Source organism: Saccopteryx bilineata, chromosome 5 (genome assembly GCF_036850765.1).
Source record: "Saccopteryx bilineata isolate mSacBil1 chromosome 5, mSacBil1_pri_phased_curated, whole genome shotgun sequence".
Taxonomy (NCBI): domain Eukaryota; kingdom Metazoa; phylum Chordata; class Mammalia; order Chiroptera; family Emballonuridae; genus Saccopteryx; species Saccopteryx bilineata.
This window is the reverse complement of record NC_089494.1, coordinates 195,326,525-195,348,338: the sequence shown is the minus strand read 5'-3', so window position 1 is coordinate 195,348,338 and position 21,814 is coordinate 195,326,525. Positions and strand designations below refer to the sequence as shown.

The window sequence follows — 21,814 nt, the reverse complement described above, 5'->3', positions numbered from 1 at the left end:
TGGGGCAGAGGCCAAGGAGCCATCCCCAGTGCCCGGGCCATCTTTGCTTCAATGGAACCTTGGCTGCAGGGGGGGGGGGGGGGGAGAGACAGAGAGGAAGGAGGGGGGGTGGAGAAGCAAATGGGCGCTTCTCCTGTGTGCCCTGGCTGGGAATCGAACCCGGGTCCCCCGCACGCCAGGCAGACACTCTACCGCTGAGCCAACTGGCCAGGGCCTGTACATTTACTTTTTTATTGAAGTTATTGGGGTGACATTGGTTAATATAAGAATTATATAAGTATAGGTGCACAATTCTATAATCCATCATCTGTATATTGTATTGTGTTTACCACCCAACTCAAGTCTCCTTCCATCACCATCTATACCCCCTTTCCCCTCTTCTACTTCCGCCCACGCCCCTTTCCCCTTTAATTCTGTCTGCCTATGGGTTTTGTTTTTCCTTTGCTTAACCTCTTCACCCTTTTCACCCAGCCCCCCAACTCCCCTTCCTCTGACAGCTGTCAGCTTGCTCCCTATGAGTCTGTTTATATGATATTTTGTTTGTTTATTTGTTCATTAGGTCCCACATATGAGTGAAATCACATGGTACTTGTCTTTCTCTGACTGGCTGATTTCACTTAGCATTATGCTCTCCACGTTCATCCATATTAATGCAAAGGGTAAGATTTCCTGCAAATTTACTTTCACCATGTCAGGGCTGATAATATTTATTTCCTATTTTGTAACTGTAACATTTTCTGTGCTAGGTCTACCTGTTGATTGTGAAATCTGAGAGTCAACAAATAGAATTTACATTCTTGTGATTAACAACAGTGACCTTACTCAGACTGATACTACAAATAAACTGTGTGGGGTGAACTAGACAAGAGAAAATTCGCTGTCATCTCGAAACTATTCATCACGGGTCTTTCTGAAGCCTGAGGCAGCATAGTGCTAGAGCAAAAACTCTGAAGTCAGGTAAGAATTCTAGCTCCATTATTCTCTAGATCAGCAATTGTAACCTGTGTGGTGCAAGAATTTTTAAATCACGCAATACCTGACTATTTAGGGCACTGATCTCTTTTTGCTTAGATTGTCAAGTAAAAAAATGACAACAGCCAATACAGCAATAGCTGTATGGTGTGAATAAATAAAAATTATGCCTGTTTTATTTTGTTAGATCGACAAAAAATATATTTTTGTGGTGTGCCACAGAATTTTAGTTATTAGTTAATGTGTGCCATGAGATGAGAAAGGTTAAAAATCGCTGCTGTAGGCCCTGGCTGGTTGGCTCAGCGGTAGAGCGTCGGCCTGGCGTGCGGGGGACCCGGGTTCGATTCCCAGCCAGGGCACATAGGAGAAGCGCCCATTTGCTTCTCCACCCCCGCCCCCCCTCCTTCCTCTCTGTCTCTCTCTTCCCCTCCCGCAGCCAAGGCTCCATTGGAGCAGGGGGTGGCCCGGGCGCTGGGGATGGCTCCTTGGCCTCTGCCCCAGGCGCTAGAGTGGCTCTGGTCATGGCGGAGCGACGCCCCCGGAGGGGCAGAGCGTCACCCCCTGGTGGGCAGAGCGTCGCCCCTGGTGGGCGTGCCGGGTGGATCCCGGTCGGGCGCATGCGGGAGTCTGTCTGACTGTCTCTCCCCGTTTCCAGCTTCAGAAAAATACAAAAAAAAAAAAAAAAAAATCGCTGCTGTAGATGTCTGAATTTGGACAAGTCATTTATTTAAATTCTTTGTGCCTCAGTTTTCTTATCTATAAAATTTTAGTAACTACTTTGTAGAATTCTCAAGAGGATTAAAAGAGTTAGCATTTTAAAGCATTTAGAACAATGCGTGGTACAGTGTAAGTACTATATGAATTTTTAGAAAATGTTTATTGTATTGATCTTGGAGGGAGAGAGGAAGGGAAATAGAGACAGGATCATCGATCTGCTCTTGTATGGGCCCTGACCAGGGGATGAACTGGCAACCTCTGCACTTTGGGATGATGCTCCAACCAACTGAGGGATTAGGCCAGGATGAGTAGTATATGAATTTTGAAAAACATTATATTAAGGAACGGCTTTAGACACTCTCATCTAAGAGAAAAATCTGGAAGTAATCAATGCTGCAAAAAAGTTGTTCTGACAAAGCTATTCTGTGACGGGCCCTTATTTTTCTTAAAACTGTTCTGAGATTGTGATTAGGGACCTAGATTCAAATGCTCCCGTTTTCTTTCTTTAGGATTGAATAAAGATTCAGTTAAGCTCTCCACTGTTATTTTCTCCAATAATCTACTTAATTCCTCATTTTCTCATTTTGCAGGCTATGGTAAATGAAGCAACTGTCTTTATTACAAACTGCACTGCAATGTAAAATGCACAAACTCTTATTCTTGAAAGTAGGTGAAAATCAACTTAGAAATCTCAGGTAATAAGCTCATTTTTAAATTTAGTAGTTCATTTATTGAAAAAAATAATTTTATGTAACTTCTTAATTGAATATTTAAATTATTTTCTGATTTAAACATTAAAACAAGAACTTGTCCATAAAAAGAAGAGAAAAGAAAGAAAAGAAAAAGAAAAGGAAGTGGTCCTTTCCCAGAACAAAAGCACCGAAGAAAATACCATTATTGTGCTGTGGAAAGGCTGAAGGAAGTTCTTCCTTTTCTTTATTCCCTCAAGAAAGTCTTTTAGCCTGACCCGGTGGTTGCGCAGTAGGTACAGCGTCAGCTTGGGACACCAAGGACACAGGTTTCAGACCCCAGCATCACTGCCTTGAGCTCAGGCTCACCAGCTTGAGTGTGGGGTCGCTGCTTGAGCGTGGGATAATACATGTGGGTGACACCATGGTTGCTGACTTGAGCCTGAAGGTCGCTGGCTTGGGCCTGAAGGTTGCTGGCTTGAAGGCCAAGGTCACTTGCTTGAGCAGGTGGTCACTGACCCATCAAGGCACATATGAGAAAGCAAATCAATGAACAATTTCTCATTTCCCTTCTTGTCTATCTGTCCCTGTCTGTCTCAGTCTCTCTGTTTCTCTCGCTAAAGAAAAGAAACTCTTTTTAGTGTCTTTATTATTCTTAACGAAGTAACATTCAGGGATTACTATCAGTTTTATTTAATTCAGGCACGCTCTCCCTCTTTGAAGCATGGTGACTACTCACCCCCCCTCCCCCCCCCCCGGCTGGTTACCTTTGCCTCTCTCTCTATCTCTCCTAAGTGCCACAGGCCCCTCTTTTGATTCTGTAACTACTTGTTTTCTAGAGATAGGCAGCTTCCAGCTGCCTCACTTCTATTAGCTCTGTAAATTTCTAAATAAATGTTTATAATTTAAAAAAAAATTCTAGCTAATTCAATTGAACAAATGTTATCACACATTCTGTGTGCAAGGCACCATGAGGAATATGAAGCCACTTAACAACATTGTTAGGCAATTTCACCATTCTGTGAACATCATAGAATGCACTTACACAAACTTAGATGGGATACCAAGGCTACATGGCACACTATTGCTCCTAGGCTACCAGCCTCTATAGCAGGTGACCATACAAAACAACATGAGTTGAAATCAAGCACAACAGAAATGATGTAATCAAGAGACTGTAAACATGAGGTGTATGAGGCTGCTGCCAGAGAAACACAGCATACTGATACAGCTAACTTATTTTTAAATAAATAGAAAGAATACGCACTAAAATAACAATAAAAAGTATAGAATAGTAACTACATAAACTGGTAACATAGTCACTTGCTATCATTATCAAGTATTATGTACTGTGCATAATTGGGTGTGCTATACCTTTATACAGCAGGCAGCAAAGTGTGTTTGCACCAGCATCTCCACAAACATGTGAGTAATATGTTGTGCTCCAATGTTTAGTATAGCTATGAGGAAATTTTATGTATATTTTACCATGATAATTTTTTTTTAAAAAAGACAGTTTTGATGTCACTAGATGATAGGAATTTTAGCTCCATTATAATCTTTTGAGACCACCGTTTTATATTCAGTATGTCGATGAGCAAAACTTTATATAGCATGTGACATAGAGAAAAAGACATGTCTATCTCCTTAGGATCCTACAATTTATGAGAGAGCACAGATCAATACATTTCCCTGGGAAAACAAAATAATATTTGAATAGAAACTGAAAAAAAACATGCTACGGAGTATAGTGGATTTATTTTGGTGGTTAGGAATGGCTTGCTGGAGGGTTGGATTTGAGTTGTGTCTTTAGGGTGGATAAGATTCTAACAGACTGGCAAGGGCATTGGGGAGGGGCACCTCTTAATCTAACTAGGAAAAAACATTGTGTTGGTCCACATAGGAAGTGTCTTCATTTTCAAATAGTACATTCTATTTTGTCTACGATTATTAAACTCTTTTAAATCCATTCACTATCAAGATTACTTGCTTCATCAACAACTAAGCCGACTGAAGGAACTGCCTAATTGGGAAAGAAAGTGTATTGTTATTCCAATCTGGGGTTTAAAAAAAACCCTGAAACTTCCTTATTTTCTATTAGTGGGTCAAGGAATCCCTTTTGTTGTGAAAGAAATTTAGAGGGTCATACCAGAATTCAAAAATGTATAATATGTAGAAAATACCGTAGGGCATTGTTCTGGGTAAGTATCACTGGTGGAATTTTTATGTCAGTTTCATACAGATAAACGGGGTGTAGGAGTGTGTGGGGGTGTTTGTTTTGTGTGCACCTGTTTGTATTAGTTACTTGAGAGGCAACAAAGTGCCAAGAGGATGGACCGGAGCCAGACTGCCTGAAGTTGAACCTTTGCTCAACTTATTATTATCTGTGACCTTGGGCAAATTATATAACTATTTCATTTTTACTTTCCTTGTCTGTAAGAGGAAAAATAATTTTAGTGTCTGTCCTTTTGTGATTATTGTAAAGATTAAATGAAATAATATATATAACATGTTCTTAACCCTTTGAGTTGTATGAATGTTCATCCTCATGCCTCCTGACCATCCCGAGTACGGTCAATTTCTTTTAAAAATGTGTAAGGCAACATCAAAAAAAGGCAAATGAATGTTCTTGTTTCTATAAGTTGGTTATCAAACAAACATAATTTTAAGTTAATAAAACTGTAACTAAAAAATACAAAAAAAAGAAAAATAAAAAAAACTGTAACAAACTAATGTCATTTTTTTGTTGTTGTTAAAAAAAAGGTCACTCCTGGGCTTCAGGGAGCATGAAAAAACTCACTACTCAAAGGGTTAATAGAGCTTGGTACATAGTAAACTGTGTATATGTGACCAAGAGTCTCAGGAAGTAAGTTTTGAAAGCCACTATTAATGTTTTAGTTAACTTTATTATTATTTTTTTAGATTTTATTTATTCATTTTAGAGAGAAGAGACATAGAGAGAGAAGGGGAGGAGGAGCAGAAAGCATCAACTCCCATATGTGCCTTGACCAGGCAAGCCTGGGGTTTTGAACCGGCAACCTCAGTGTTCCAGGTCGGTGCTTTTACCCATTGCGCCACCACAGGTCAGGCCTATTTTAGTTAACTTTAAATTGAACCCAATACTTTGTTGTTTCTGAGATATTTAAAGGAAGCTAATCTCGTTTATTGTACTGCCTATGAATCTATTGACGGTTAGCCAAACTTTATTTATCCAAATGTTTTAGTTATTTTTGGGGGGGTGTTGTACAAGGCTGTTTCAAATCAATGCAACTACTATTTTTGAGAATCTTTTCTGTACGAAGCATATACTTCTCCTTTTTTCTTTTTTGCTTTTATTTAGGTGAGAGGAAGAGAGATACTGAGGCAGACTCCCACCTGAGCCCTGACGGGAATCCATCCAACAACCCTATCTGGGGCCCATGATCTGAGTACTGAGCTATTTTTTTTTTTAGCACCTGAGGCTGAAGCACTTGGACCAAATGAGCTAACCTCAGTGCCTCAGGCCACGCTCAATTCCACTGGCTACAGAGAAGAGGGAGAGAGAGCGGGAGAGGGAAGGGAAGAGAAGCAGCTTGTTGCTTCTTCTGTGTGCCCTAACTGGAAATCGAACCTAGAACATCCATAGTCCTGCTGACACTCTATCCACTGAGCCACAAGCCAGGGTCACATACTTCTCTTTGTAAAGACTCCTCTATTTTCACCTCTTTCTATTTCACCTCCAAATTCTCTTTTGCCTACATTTCAACTAAATTCAGCAAGTATTATTAGAATCTGCATATGCCAGTTGCATCACAAAGCAGTAGGTGTGGAAATGTTAATACTTAGAAGAAGCAAAGAGTCCAGTGGTTGAAATACCTATGCAACATGATGAATGCTGAACAATATGAAAAGAGCTATAAAGAATAAGGTGAGGCTCAAAGAAAGTATCAGTTCTTCCTATGCAGGCTAGGGAATGCTTCTAGGCAAACCTAAGTAGGAGTTCATCACTTTAATGCACAGGAAGAGAAAGGATAGAACCCATAGCCAATGGTGCTGGGTGTACAAGGACAAGATGAGTATGACACAGCATATTCTGGGAACTGTGTAAGATTGCAAGGGAGAAAGATGGGAGATTCGACAGAGGAGGTGAACTGAGGCCAAGTCTCCTAAGGCTATGTGAAAGACTAGAATATATTATCTAGTTGGAGATCGATAGTATTGATACATTTTAAACAGGATAACATGATTGAAAACTGCTATGCATCACCCTTATGCCAATGATAGTAATGGGTTTTGGGTTTAGAGGGACAGTGTGATATGGTAGCAGAGGTTAAGAGCATTGATTTTGGAGCCAAAGTTTCAGGGTTTGAGTTCTGACTCTATTGTTACTAGCTTCATGACCTTGGACAAGTTAGTTTATCCCTCTGTACCTCATTTTTCTCACCTATAAAATACAGATAAAAATAGAATCTAATTTTTAGGTTTGCTATGAGGGTAAATCTATTAATATATACAAAACACTTTGATGAGTGCAATCATTATTATGTTACAATTTTAAATTAAACTACTTACTGCCCTTGTGATTCATATACTAACAAGTAAGACAGTAGAAATGAAGTAATAACCCATATAAATATATAATTAAAAATTTTCCATTAAAATTTTTTATGAAAGAGTCAAAGGGGTGCTTTGACAGAGAATAACAGGGAGATGGGAGGGAGTCTTCTTTATTTAGGGTGGCCAGAGTAGCTGATATTGATCTGAAGTCTGAAGAATCTGTCAAACATTCTTTCATCTAGACATTTAATCTAAGCCTAGAACTTCAATTTCCGCCTCTCTGTAATTGTGTCTTCAGTCTGTTCAGGCTGCTATAACAGAAACCATAGACAGGGTGGCTTATAAACAATAGAAATGTATTTCTCACAGTTCTGGAGTGGGAAGTCTAAGATCAGAGGCCAGCAGATTCTGCACCTGGTGAGAACCGGCTTCTTGGTTCATAGATAGCTGTCTTCTCTTGGTTCTCACATGGCAGAAAGGATGAGGGAGCTATTTTGGAAGGTCACTAATCCCATTTAGGAAACTTCTGCTCTCATGACCTAATCACCATTCAAAAGCCCCAACTCCAAGTGCCACCACACTGGGGACTAGCTCTCAATATGTGAATGTAGGAGCACACAAATACTCAGTCTGTAGCAGAGTGACTCATGGATCTACTGCTCTGGCCTTGATCTTTCTTCTGAATGTTATACTTTTTGTCCAACTTCCTGTTGAACATTTATATCTTAAGTTCTCTCACAGCTACAAGCTCAGTTTACGAACTAAACTCCATCTCTTCTTAAAGACTAAGGAAAATACCATTCCAACAATTTATATTTTGCTTATATTTTTGCCTAAGCTTTAAGATGTGTAATAACCAAATAGAGACACAATGTACCTATGAGCTATGAAAGCAAATAGAAAGACAAAGTTATCTATTTTGAAAGACTATACTTTATTAAAAAATTAATTTTCTTACATAACTGTAAAATAAACTTATTTCTGTTTCTGAGTTTAATAAACCTAAGGTTTGAGAGAATAAAGAAGTGGAGACAGCTTGATGTAATATACTATCTTTAAAATATTTTATTTCAGGGTTCATAGAAAGAAATATGTATTACGCTGCAAGTCAAAACATGGACAACTGCAAAGGCCATGAGGCAGGATGTGTCTGGCATGTTTGAGTGAAAAGCATTTGGCATTTGAAGTCAGACTGGCCTGAGTTTTCTGACCCTGCATTTATGAGTCTTTAGGCTTAAGTCAAAGACTCTATATTTGTTTCTAGGCTTTTTTATTTCCAGATTGGGGACAAATAGTTTTTTTGTGTCTTTTAAATTTTCCATTGATTTGAGAAAGAGAGAGAGAGAGAGAGAAGCATCAACTCATTGGTCCACTTAATTGTTCCATTTTTTAGCTGTGCACTCATTGCTTGTTACTTGTATGTGCCCTGCCCTGGTATCAAACCTGAGACTTCTGAGATCCACAGCACTATCCAGCCAGGGCAAGGACAATTAAATTAAAAAAATAATTTAAAGACTCTATGCTTTCCTTTAACATTACTTGAAATTACTGAACAAAAAATAATTTCAGTTAATGTTGAACTAGGTCTTTGGGAATTAATATTAAAAGTGAGAGATGGCAGCAAAGTAGGCAGATGCACAGACTCCCAGCTCACACCACTAAACTGGATTACAAATTAATTCAGGAATAGTGTGAAAAACCAACTTTGAACTAAAAGAACAGGTCTCAAAAACCAAGGAGTAAAGAAGAAGCCACACTGAGCCCAGAAGGGCTCTCATTACAAGCAGATAGACTCTGAGAGATGGGGGCCCTCAGTCTCAGAACCAGAGATCCAGCATAGAAGTCTAGGGACTGAAGGAGACAGACAGAAAGCATTGAGAGGGGAGAAGAGCAAAGTTCTGTGAGTGGGAAGTGGTGGGGGTGCCTAAAAGGGACAGAGCAGACAATATCACTTACAGCCACTTGCCTGAGGCACTGGGGGAAAGGAAGGCTGAGAGAACTGGCTTATCTTCCAAAAAGGAAGTGGGGAGAGTGAGACAGACAGTGATGGGCAGAGGAATGCCTGGGATGACCTGAGAAGCTGACCCATCCAGTGCAGGGGCAGCCATAGCTGGGGGAATGGTTGATCCCTCCACACAGCACAAGCCTAAAGTGGTTCCAGGTGACCACCTCCAGAAAGCTCTCCAGCTCCAATCAATGCAAAAGACACAGCTGAAAGCAGAAAGTGGGTGGAGGGGCAGTAACTCAGGTCTCCAAGGAGATCTGAGATACACCTCCTCCTACTGAAGCTGAGAAAGCACCCTGCCCCCAGAGAGCAGCTGGCAGAACTGGCCTTCAGATTCTCAGAGGTTACACCCACTGCATTCCTGGATACAGTTTCAATTAAGCCCCCTGCTGAGATCAGTAAACAAGCCTACCACTGAGATAAGTAAACTGAAAAGAAAACAAACAAATCAAGACTTCAAAGTGGCTTTACTAGTAAGGAGACCACACCTGGAAAAAGGCTGCAAACCACACAAAGAACAGGGGGAAGACAGAGAAACATAGTCCTATGCTTTAACAAGACAAATCCTCAGAAAAAGTCCTGGATAAAATGAAAGAAATCAAATTATCAGATATAGACTATAAAATAATGATTGTTAGGATGCTTAAGGATCTCAAAGCTTCAATGGATGGACTTAATGAACACCTCAATAAAGAAATTGTAAGCAACAGAAAGGATACGGAAATTGTTGGGCAGATAAAATATATTATGCTCACTTTGTTAAAGATAGTGCTGCCCAAATGGAAGCCCATCACCCAGGTGATTGCTTGTGATCGGCATGATTGCATTAATGTGTTTTGGGGGCTGGCTGTGTGCAGGCAGGATCTTTGTAGCCTGGGGCTTGGTTTTAGGACTAAGACTTTCCCACCCTTTGTGATGTAGGCTGGTGCACTCTCATGAGAAATCCGATTATACCTCAGATAAGTGAATTTGTATTAGAGACTTCTCTATTTTGTATATTGGGTTAAAGGTTTTGATTTCTGCACTATAAAGTGGGGCAGACCAGGAGCTTGCTCTCTCTCTTGGTTCCTGAGATTAGTATTAGAGGAGAGAGCAGAGAGAGGAAATCAGAAAAAGGCCACGTGGAGGAGGCCAGGACAAGCAGTCTACATGGTGGAGTGCTGAGTGAGAAGCCAGTTTGTGCAGAGTTTGTGCCAGGAGAAGGAAAGAGTTGGGGAACAGAGGTGAATAAGTCTAGTGAGCTAGAAACCTTTTATTCTAGGAAACTTGGATAGTCAGTGGCTTTGTGAGCACTGAATGAGTGGGTTTTGGAGCCCAGTGTGTGTTTTTACTTGCTTGCTGGGTGCAAGCTAGGATTAAAGATGATGGCCCATCAGTTCTTGGCTCCATTGTTTCATTACCATTTGTCCAAATCCAATGTGAACCTGAATGGGCCAGGCAGCTGTTATGGTAGCTGTGGATACTGGTCATACAGATTTCATAATAAAGAACCAGACAGAAATGACAAACACAAGATCAGAAATGAAGACTACACTAGAAGGAAATCAAAGCAGGCTGGATGAATGAGAGGATTGAATCAGCGACTTAGAGGACAAGATAAGCAAAAGCATGGAAGCAGAACAGCAAAAAGAAAAGAGGATCAAAAAGTCTGAGGATACTCTAAGAGAGCTCTGTGACAACATGAAAAGAAACAATATATGCATAATAAGAGTTCCTGAAGGAAAAAAAAAAGAGTTCCTGAAGGAGAATAGAAAGAACAAAGAAGAGAGAACCTGTTTGAAGAAATTATAGCTGAAAATTTTTCTAAATTGATGCAGGAAAGAGTCACACAGGTTCAAGAAGCAAAGAGAACCCCATTTAAAAAGAACCCAAAGAGACCCATAGTAATACATATCATAATCAAAATACCAAAGCTAAGAGATAAAGAAAGAATACTAAAAGCTGTAAGAGAAAAACAGTCAATCACCTACAAAGGAACCCTTATAAGGATGACATCCAACTTTCCAACAGAAAAACTTGAGGCCAGAAGGGAATGGCAAGAAATATTCAAAGTAATGCAGAACAAGAACCTACAACCAGGACTTCTTTATCCAGCAAGACTATCATTTAAAATTGAAGGAGAAATAAAAAGTTAGGAAGAATAAACATTATTAAAATGTTAATATTACCCAAAGCAATTTATAAATTCAGTGCAATTCCTATTCAAATACCAATGACATACTTTAAAGATATAGAAGAAATATTCCAAAAATTCATATGGAATAAAAAAGAACACAAATAGCCTCAGCAATCTTGAAAATGAAGAATGAAGTCGGGGTATCACACTTCCAGATGTCAAGTTATACTACAAAGTGATTGAACTCAAAACAGCTTGATACTGACATAAGAATAGGCATATAGATCAATGGAACAGAACAAAGAACCCAGAAATAAACCTGCACCTTTATGAACAATAGATATTTGACAAGGGTGGGAATAGCAATCAATGGAGTAAGGACAGTCTCTTTAACAAATAGTGTTGGGAAAATTGGACAGCTACCTGCAAAAAAATGAAACTAGACCACCAACTTACACCATGCACAAAAATAAACTCAAAATGGATAAAAGACTTGCATGTAAGTCGTGAAACCATAAGCATCCTAGAGGAAAACATAGGCAGTAAGCTCTCTGACATCTCTCGCAGTAATATATTTGCTGATTTAACTCCACAGACAATGGAAATAAAAGACAGGATAAACAAATGGGACTGTATCAAACTAAAAGGCTTTTGCACAGCTAAAGACAATATGAACAGAATAAAAAGGCTAACCACACAATAGGAGAACATACAGGACAATATGTCTGATAAGGGGTTAATAACCAAATTTATAATGAATTTGTAAAACTTAACACCAGGAAGATAAACAATCCAATCAAAAATGGGCAAAAGAAATGAATAGACACTTCTTCAAAGAGGACATGCAGATGGCCAATAGACAGATGAAAAAAATGCTCAACATCACTAATCATTAGAGAAATGCAAATTAAAACCACAATGAGATATTACCTCACACCAGTCAGAATGGCACTCATCAACAAATCATAGAATAAGTGCTGGCGAGGATGTGGAGAAAAGGGAACCCTCCTGCACTGCTGGTGGGAATGCAGACTGGTGCAGAGGGCAAGGGGATGATAGGATGACAGGATGGGATGAGAGCAGAAAAGCAAATCCTGGAGGGAAAAGGGGAGGGTGTTATTGGGAGGGGGACAAGGGGGATGTACTGGAGAACACAGAGGAGAGGAGGATATATTCGGGGGACACTAGAATCTATGTAAGCACAATACATTTCATGTTAAAAAATAAATAAAATATAAAGTAATGGCCCACCAAAAATATGAATAAATAAAACATTAACTATTACTATTATTATATTAATAGATTTATTAACAAAAATTAAATTAAATTGGAAAACACCAGGAGAAAAAAGCCCCCCCCCCCATTACATATTGTTCTGGAAATTCTAGTTATCCAGGCCTCTACTTTGTCTTCTGGTCCATCTTCAACCTCAGTTGAGAACCAGTTTTTCAAGCCCCAGTGGGTCCCAGAAGTTTCCTCATAGGATAGGAGAACCTTAACTCTAATGTATACAGTGCCCCCCCTTGTTTACTTTGTGGCATGTTTATTTAAAACGTCTCATTTTCTTACTACACCTAATGCTAAGGGTAGTACAAGCTTATATCTTTCCTTCATTGTTCAGCTTTTTCATTGTAAGATTTTTGGTAGTGTAAATGCTTAAGGCATGATATTTCAATAATTTTCTTTTTTGTGTGTGTGTGGTAGAGACAGAGTCAGAGGAGAGAGGGACAGATAGGGACAGACAGACAGGAAGGAAAAGAGATGAGAAATACCAACTCTTTATTGCGGTTCCTTAGTAGTTCATTGATTGATTTCTCCAAAGTGCCCTGGCAGGGAGTGGGGGGCTACAGCAGACTAAGTGACCCCCTGCTTGAGCCTGCAACCTTGGTCTCAAGCTGGTGAGCCTTGCTTAAACCAGATGAGCCTTCACTCAAGCTGGTGATCTCGAGGTTTCAAATCCTTGTCCTCGGCATCCCAGTCCGACGCTCTATCCACTTCGCCACCACGTGGTCAGGCAAATGATTTTCTTAATAATAGGGCAGCAAACCAGTTCAAAACCTTCGGCTTGTCTGGCTAAGGCACATGTGGGAGTTGATGCTTCCTGCTCCTACATTCCCCCCCCCCCCGTCTCTCTCTGTCTCTCTCTTTTCTTTCTAAAGTGAATAAATAAAATCTTTAAAAGGGGGGGGGGCAGCAAGCCTGACCTGTAGTGGCGCAGTGGATAAAAGAATCAACCTGGAATGCTGAGGTCTCCAGTTCAAAATCCCGAGGTTGCTGGCTCTGAGAGAGGGCTTGTCAGCATGGAGTCGCTGGCTTGAGCAGGAGAATCATCCACATGATCCCAAAACTCACCAGCTTGAGCCCAAAATGGTTGCTGGTATGAAAACCCAAGGTTGCTAGCTTGAGCAAGGGGACATTGACACATAACAGTCAAGGCAATACGAGAATTCATTGCACAACGGAACTGAAAGCAATTATGAGTTGATGCTTCTCACCCTCTTTCTCCCTTTCTGTCCTTCTCTCTCAATCTTTCTCTGTTTCCTGCTTGAAAAACCTGAATAGGCTTATACCACATGTGGGGTTCAAACCCACAAGAAAATGAAACCCACTAAGTTTTAAGTATAATGCTTTAACCACTGAGCTATTTTGGTACCTTAACTCTTTCTCAGCAATGATAATAATAATGGGATAGGGAATAACATTTGAATAGTATTTGGGGAGATAATCAAAACTTTACTTGCTAGATTCTTTTTAAAAATAGTATATTTTCATTGACTGGGCAGTGTAAACCTAATGCCCTGTTGTAAAGGTGATGAGACTATGTTGAATGAGTCAAAGGAAAGAGGATCAGATAGGCACAAAAGTTAATTTCTAGGAATAATTTCCACAATATTCAGAAGTTTCAGAAAACAGTGATCTATAAATGTGATGACCAGCAATAAGAAAACACCCTATCAAGAAATTATCTAGGTTTGTGCTCTGGGGAAAGTATATCGGTAAGTTCATCAATGGGATTATAAAGTTGTCAAACAAAATATATGTTAAAGCAGTTGGTCAGGATAAATTAACTTCTTTTCTGCCTAAAATCTGAATTTGAACCTGTATTTCTTTTTTATTTTTATTTTTTAAGTGAGAGGAGGGGATATAGCGAGACAAACTCCCTCATATACCTCGGTGAGGATCCACTCAGCAACCCATGTGGTGCTGATGCTCTGCTCATCTGGGGCCATGCTAGCAACCAATCTATTTTTAGTGCCTGAGGGGAAGCCATCCTCTGTGCTGGGCTAAGGGCACTCAAATCAATCGAGCCATGATTTGTGGGAGTGAAAGAGAGGGAGATAGAAGGGGTTTGGGGAAGGGAGGAGAAGTAACCATCTGCTTCTCCTGTGTGCCCTGACCAGGGATCAAACCTAGGACTTCCACATGCCAGGTCAATGCTATAGCACTGACTCAACCCTGCAGGGCCTAGATTTATCTAAGAACTTTTTATATCTACTCGGTAAACTGTACAATTTTTAATCCAGGATTTGATAAAAGACTGGCCTTTACACTCTGCACCAGAATTTAATGCTATTTTTAATCTTACATGTTTACCATTTTCTGTAACTCAGTGACTTGAAGTAAACCTTGTGCTGAGAGAAAGAATCTTCCCTATAGTCTCCTCTGTGTTGTTCTAACATGTTTTCTTCTTCAGGTTATTGTGCATATCCATTATAACTTGATTCATTTAACAGGAAAATATTCCCCTACACAGAGTTGAGGGAGTAAATAAAAGAACAAACAGGGCTATATGCCCTTGACTTGTCACCCTGAGAATTAGAGTAAAATTGCTTAATTCAATTCCTCTTTCCCACTATTGAGCAGTTTATTTCACTGTGAGTAAAAGCACTCAACACTATTCCATTTTCTGTCACCTTTATTTTCTTCAGCCTTCCATGCCACAAGGGGATTACACCTTTAATTTTCCCCAGAGCCCTGGAACCCTTGTTTTATCTCTCCTGTTTGAATTCTAAGAATCTATTTAACACACCGTATGACTCTCTACCTGCCAGTGCTGACCTTTGAGAGTTTACTGATCTTTCATAAACCTTGATTCTGTGTCCTCTGAGAACTGCCTATTCTACTGCTATTGTGCAATGGAAAAAAACAAAAAACAGTTACACATTGGAGACCAATGTTCAGAGAAGGAACTAGAATAAGGCCCAAAAAATAATAGATTGATCTTTTACTCCATTGTCTTTACCACCCATTCCTAGGGTTGTATTCATGATCCTGATATCCCTAGTAACCATGTCACATTCCAACCTCAGCTTGGAACCTCCTACACTCTTACCAGAAACTCTTGGGGTGCCAAGTGACCCACTTGAAGGCTCCCACTACAGCAACTACTTGACTGGTGTCCTTCAATCAGCTGGCTCTTCCACTTCCTGATTACCCTACTCAGTTCCTCCCTGCTCTCCTTACTTAGCTTTGATCTAAGCTCTTTCATTGTAATCATTCTTTCTCACTCTTTCCATTAGACTTACCAAGTGACAATCCAGCCCTCATTAAACCCTGCTGTTTTCTACTCTCTGCTTAAACCAAGAAGCTGAGTGTTTCTGGGGGGAAAAGTCTGTTAAAAACAAGACAGCAGATCCAAAATGGAGTCACTTATGCTAAACCCCCCATTACCAAGCAGTTTCAGCCTCTCCCGGGATTGGAATTCTACACTAGTCAATCTGGAATTACCTAGTCAGCACAAGTGAGGTAATCTGCTTGATAGACCCTGTTGTTCTCTAAAAGAAGGTGATATTGCCATAATCAGTCACTTTTTGTCAATTGTATTACTTCTTTGTTCACTCCCTTTTGCCTATAAAAGCCTTTCATTTCATGCAGCTCCTCAGAGCTCTTTTCTATCTACTAAATGGAATGCTGCCCAATTCATGAATCATAAAATATAGCCAATAAGATATTTACAATGTATTCAGTTGAGCCTGAGCAGGTGGTGGCACAATGGATGGAACGTCAGACTAGGACACAGAGGACCCAGGTTTGAAACACTTTGGCCGGTGACTTGAGGGCTTGAGCGTGGGCCACCAGCTTGGGCGTGGGGTTCTTGGCTTGCACTTGGGATCATAGACATGATCCCATGGATGCTGGCTTGAAGCCCAAGGTCGCTGGCTTGAGCAAGGGATCATTTGCTCTGCTTTAGTGCCCCTCACATCAATGCACATATGGGAAAGCAATCAATGAACCACTAAGGAAGGTGCTGCTACAAAGAATTGATGCTTCTCATCTCTCCATTCCTGTTGAAATGTAGAAATACCATATCCCTGACCATAGAATGAGTTTTGCAAGATTTACAGATGAGTAAATGAAGAGTTGTGTAAAGCCATAATGTTAGTTCTGTAAAGGCTATAAATGTTCCCTGATATCTAGATTCCAGGAAAGCCCTCAGGATGCTGCCTTAACAACCTCTGGAAAAGGCCAAGATAACCAAGCACATTCTTTTCCTTTTTGTAAAATGCTTTGCTGAGCACTCTCTCCCTAGATTGTTCCAAGATAACCAAAAGCCTGTTTCACTTCTGTAAAACTGTGTTGGCTAGGTCTTCACCCCCCGCCTTCGCTTCTTTTTTGTCTTTAAAAGCAAACCCCTGAGTTCGTTCGGGCCACATGATTTGGTTCCTGTGTGGTCACTGTCTTTAAAATAAAGACTCCTTAATTTGGCTACTTAATTGTGTGGCAAAACAATTGTTTCCTCACTGTCCAGATATAACACTATCTGTCTTTCTGTCTCTGTAACAAAAACAAAATGTACTCAGTTATATTTTTGTTTTTAGTTGATTGTTAGATAGCAGATACATCTGTTATCTAACATTCAAGAGAGAGAGAGCCTGATGAGGTGGTGGCACAGTGGATAAAGCGTCGGACTGGGATGCAGAAGACCCGGGTTCAAGACTCCGAGGTCACCAGCTTGAGTGCGGGCTCATCTGGTTTGAGGAAAAACTCACCAGCTTGAACCCAAGGTTGCTGGCTCCAGCAAGGGGTTACTCGGTCTGCTGAAGGCCCACGGTCAAGGTACATATGAGAAAGCAATCAATGAACAACTAAGGTGTTGCAATGCGCAATGAAAAAAAAACTAATGATTGATGCTTCTCATCTCTCTCCGTTCCTGTCTGTCTGTCCCTGTCTATCCCTCTCTCTGACTCATTCTCTGTCTCTGTAAAAAAATAAATAAATAAATAAAAATTAAAAAAAAGAGAGAGAGAGAAAGAGAGAGAGAGAGAGAGAGAGAGAGAGATGAGGAGATGAGAAGCGGGAAGCATCAACTCAATTTGTAGTATGTGCCTTGACCAGGCAAGCCCAAGGGTTTCAAACCGGTGACCTCAGCATTAGAAGTCAACACTTTATTTACTGCCCAGTTGAATTTTATTTTTTAACAAAACAAACAACCATTCAGAGAGAATTTGTGAACACAAATTTCAGCTGGGTGTGACGTACTGCCTGGGAGGAAATTTCCTGTGATGCTTCCTTTCCCAGCCTCTGAAAGAGGCCTTATCTCATCTCATCCTGTCTTTTCAGACTACCTGTGCTCCCGTTCCTACCCTTACTCTCAGCTGATGAACCTGTCTCAACTGACAAAAATAGAAAGAATCGCCAGGAAAATCCTCATTGTACAACAACCAAATCAGTCAGACTCTCTCCACCTGATCCCAGGCTTTCTGCTTCCTCTCCTGTTTCTATGGAAAGGAATCGCTGCTCCTGTGTCAATGTCAGGGAGACACCCCATTGGACACTGGACCCCATTCCTCCTGCTGCTCCTGCCCCTCCAGTGTTTGGAAGTACTTCACATTTGCAATTACTTCCTCTTCCTTCTGTTGAAGCTGACGTTTAAATTGCAAGTTGTTCTTTGCCTAGACAGCAAGTCCTCCTCTGGAGCTCCAGAGGTTTTGCTATGTGAACTACACACAGCTTCCTTATTCACCATGGATAACTATTGCCCAAAGATCTGCAGGGTGGGAAGAACCAAGAAGCAGGCAAGCTTGCAGTGAAACCTGGATCTGACACAGAGAACTCCGTTATTCTAACAACACTCAAAATTGGCAGCATTTTGACTTAAGCAAGGCATCAAAGGGGTCTTCCCAGCAGTTGTGTACATGCCCCCTGCAAACCCCAGAGGCACTGCTCCTCTTTCTTAGTGATAGAGGATAAAAAATATATATAGCCTTTACCTGGAGTTTTGACACCGCCTAGATTCTACAATTAACGTTCACTATGTTACATTTTTAAGTCATTTGTTCACTTATTGTGACCTTTTAAAAACCTACAGACATAAGACCGGCACATACTTACGTTTGGTATTTAATGGTGGATTTTAAATGTGTTACAGGTACAATAAAACATAAAAACCATATACCCATGCTCTACTTGAAATGGATTTCTTAAAGTGACTACAGTAATTTGTCTGTTTTCCCAAACACACACATATAACTGGGGGCGCTTGTGAATTTGATGAACCCATATAAAATCTGTAGTGAGAAGGAAGGGGGAGAAGTGGCCAGGGTCTTGGGTCTCTTGAGTGAACCCTAGTTTCTGCTTCAGCCTACTCTAATCAGGATAGGATGAACCTGAGGGCATTAATGAAGAATGCTGACTGGTATTTCCTTCAGAAGGAAGAATATGGAGGCTCTTCACCAGAATTGTTAGACAGTGTCTATATGGGACTGACTTGGGATCAGGGAAAGAGTATGTCCTGGAATTCTCTCACCCTGTCATAAGGATACTGCCATATTATCCGTATTTTCTTAGTTCTTAAACTCAAGTTCTGGAGTTTTATTTTTCCATGTGCTAGTGTGGCACTTTTTACTTATCCCCTCATTAAACATCAATGCCCCACTTTGGACATTGTTTCCTGGCAATGCTAATCCAAAGCTACAAGGGAATTCTAGCTTCCAGACAAATTCTGAATGCCCCACACATAATCTCAGTAAATATTCCAATGGTTGGGGACCATTGGAATATAAAAGTTTTACTAGTGAAACCTCTGTAGAAACTGGTTAGAGACTTGGCCACTAAAAGGATTTATATTTGAAAAGAGCACACAGATTCTGAAATGGGGAGGGGGTCTCTTCACACAGAGAAAATTAAACTTCTTTTAATTTATAATTTTTCCATTTAATTTGTAGTGGCCGTGTGGAACAGATCAAGTGGCTAGAATCAATGAGCTAGCGGTCTGCCAACTCCCTTTAGTAAGCAATATAAATGTGGAATTCAAAACAATTTTTGTACCGAAAAGAACACCCTTTAGGAATGCTACTGTATTTAGAAATGTAGCTTGCTTGTGTGCGCACCCATCACTGTCTAAGCGCCCACTCTATAGGGTTATACCATTTTACATTCTTACCAGTATTTTGTGTTGACCTTTTTTCTTCCACCCCAGTTAACTTTAGGTGAAAGTGATCTGTCTGTTTTGATAAATTAACTTAACTATTAAAAAAACCAAACATGCCTGACCAGGTGGTGGCGCAGTGGATAGAGCGTCAGACTGGGATGCGGAGGACCCAGGTTTGAGACCCTGAGGTTGCCAGCTTGAGCACAGGCTGGTCTGGCTAGAGCAAAACAAACAAACAAACAAAAAAACCCCCAAAACAACAACAAAGAAACAAAACAAAAAAAACTCACCAGCTTGGACCCAAGGTCGCTGGCTTGAGCAAGGGGTTACTGGGTCTGCTGAAGGCCCATGGTCAAAGCACATATGAGAAAGCAATCAATGAACAACTAAGGTGTTGCAACAAAAAACTGATGATTGATGCTTCTCATCTCTCTCCGTTCCTGTCTGTCCCTATCTATCCCTCTCTTTGACTCTCTCTCTGTCTCTGTAAAAAACAAAACAAGAAACAACAAAGTAACAGATAAATAAGCAAGATATTGCACTCAATATAGGAGATAGTAACAAGTACCGAAACTAGTAACAAATAAAATGCACATACACTCCAATAGACAAAAGAAATGGAAGGTGAAAAGATAAAGCTAATTATGGAGGTATGTCCAGATAGCTCTTATACTACTCCTTGTAGCATTGCTAATATACGCAGTTTTTAAAAAAGATTTTATGGATTGGTTTTGAGAAAGAGAGAGAGAGAGAGAATTGGGGGGAGAGGTGGTAACATGTAGTAGTTACTTCTCATATGTACCTTGACGGGGAAGCCCAGCGTTTCAAACTGGTAACCTCAACATTTCAGGTCGATACTTTATCCACTGTGCCACCGCAGGTCAGGCTGTATGCAGTTTTGATTTTATGTAAATCCACATTTCTAAGTTCTTTCACTAAGTAAATATTGTTGGGAGGTTATTTATGCCACCTTATGGAACTCACCAAAAGGAAAAAAAATTACTGACTAAAAATGTGGAAACAAAATGTATTTTGTTCTTTAATGAGCTGTTAAATATGCTAACTTTGTTTCTTTCATATAAAAATTCTAACAGAGCCTGACCTGTGGTGGCGCAGTGGATAAAGCGTTGACCTGGAAATGCTGAGGTCACCGGTTCGAAACCCTGGGCTTGCCTGGTCAAGGCACATATGGGAGTTGATGCTTCCAGCTCCTCCCCCCTTCTGTCTCTCCTCTGTCTCTTTCTCTCCTCTCTAAAATGAATAAACAAAAAATTCTAACAGAATATTAATGAAAACTTTGGAAAACACTTATTTTCAACTACAGAAGAACATTGTTAGAAATTTTTTTCATGTAACACAAAATAACAATGGCAGAGATTGTCCTTGAACAACTTGTCTAATTAAAAACTCAAGAGTCAAGAGAGCCTTTTTTTTAAATAACTGTTTCATTATAGGATGGTTTTTCTTTTGGGCTGTTTGAATGTCCTGATCATGTCCAGTCTCATCCTGTAACACTGTTTGCATTGGCAAAATGCTTGGTTCTTTGTACAGTAAATTAAGTGTGAGTTTTTGTTCCTGCTGTGCTGATGCAAACTATAAAACAGATATGCTTATTATTCAGCTACAGATAAACTATAACTTATGAAGACAGTTATTGCATGGATTATTGCATAGACTGTCAGGTGGAAAAAGTCTGATGAAAACTTGTGCAGGTCTCACTGTAATAGTTCTATGTCTCTTTGAATAGCCCTATAGCTGTACTAATAGATCTGTAAGGAAAGTATAGGGTAGAGAAGAGAGAACTTAATTTACTGAGCACGTATATGTGTCAGATAGCCTGCCAGAAGGACTGCATAAGAGTTTTTTATCTTCTTCTCCCTTTGTTGTCAAATTGACTCCTTTTCTTCTTCAGAGCTCATCTCAAGTATTGATTCTTTTTTCAAATATTTTACTTATTAATTGATTTTAGAGAGAGAGAGGGAGTGAGAGAGGAAGGGTGTGTGAGAGAGAATCATCAATTTATTGTTCCACTTATTTATGCATTCATTACTGGTTGACTCTTGCATGTGCCCTCACCGGTGATCAAACTTACTATCTTGGCAAGTGAGGATGACACTGTCCAACTGAGTTACTCAGCCAAGGCCTCAAGTACAGTGGTACCTTGAAATACGAACAGACCAACATACAAATTTTTTTTAAGATATGAGCTGCGACTCGGTCTGTATTTTTGTTTGAGATTTGAGCAAAATTCCAAAATAAGAGTCGTGATTCAGAAAGCTGCCACTAGTTGGCGTGTTGGTGCACAGGTCCAGTATCGGCAGTTTGATATCCGATTTGACTGACTTATGAACTCCATTACAGAACGAATTAAATTTGTATCTCAAGGTACCACTGTATTACTTCTTAAG

The 21,814-nt window shown here is 40.1% G+C and overlaps 1 long non-coding RNA gene across 4 annotated transcripts; it reads left to right on the top strand.

Annotated features, from left to right (window-relative positions):
- The first annotated feature begins 557 nt into the window (after positions 1–557).
- Positions 558–18,353, top strand: LOC136306786 (uncharacterized). Of its 4 annotated transcripts, none has more exons than XR_010725684.1 (5): positions 558–659; positions 747–957; positions 2,280–2,384; positions 5,321–5,430; positions 17,597–18,353. It is a non-coding gene; the product is annotated as an uncharacterized lncRNA (long non-coding RNA). The 4 variants fall into 4 exon arrangements; XR_010725682.1 differs by having other exon boundaries at positions 5,301–5,430; XR_010725683.1 differs by lacking the exon at positions 17,597–18,353 and adding an exon at positions 5,719–6,253.
- The last annotated feature ends 3,461 nt before the right edge of the window (positions 18,354–21,814 follow it).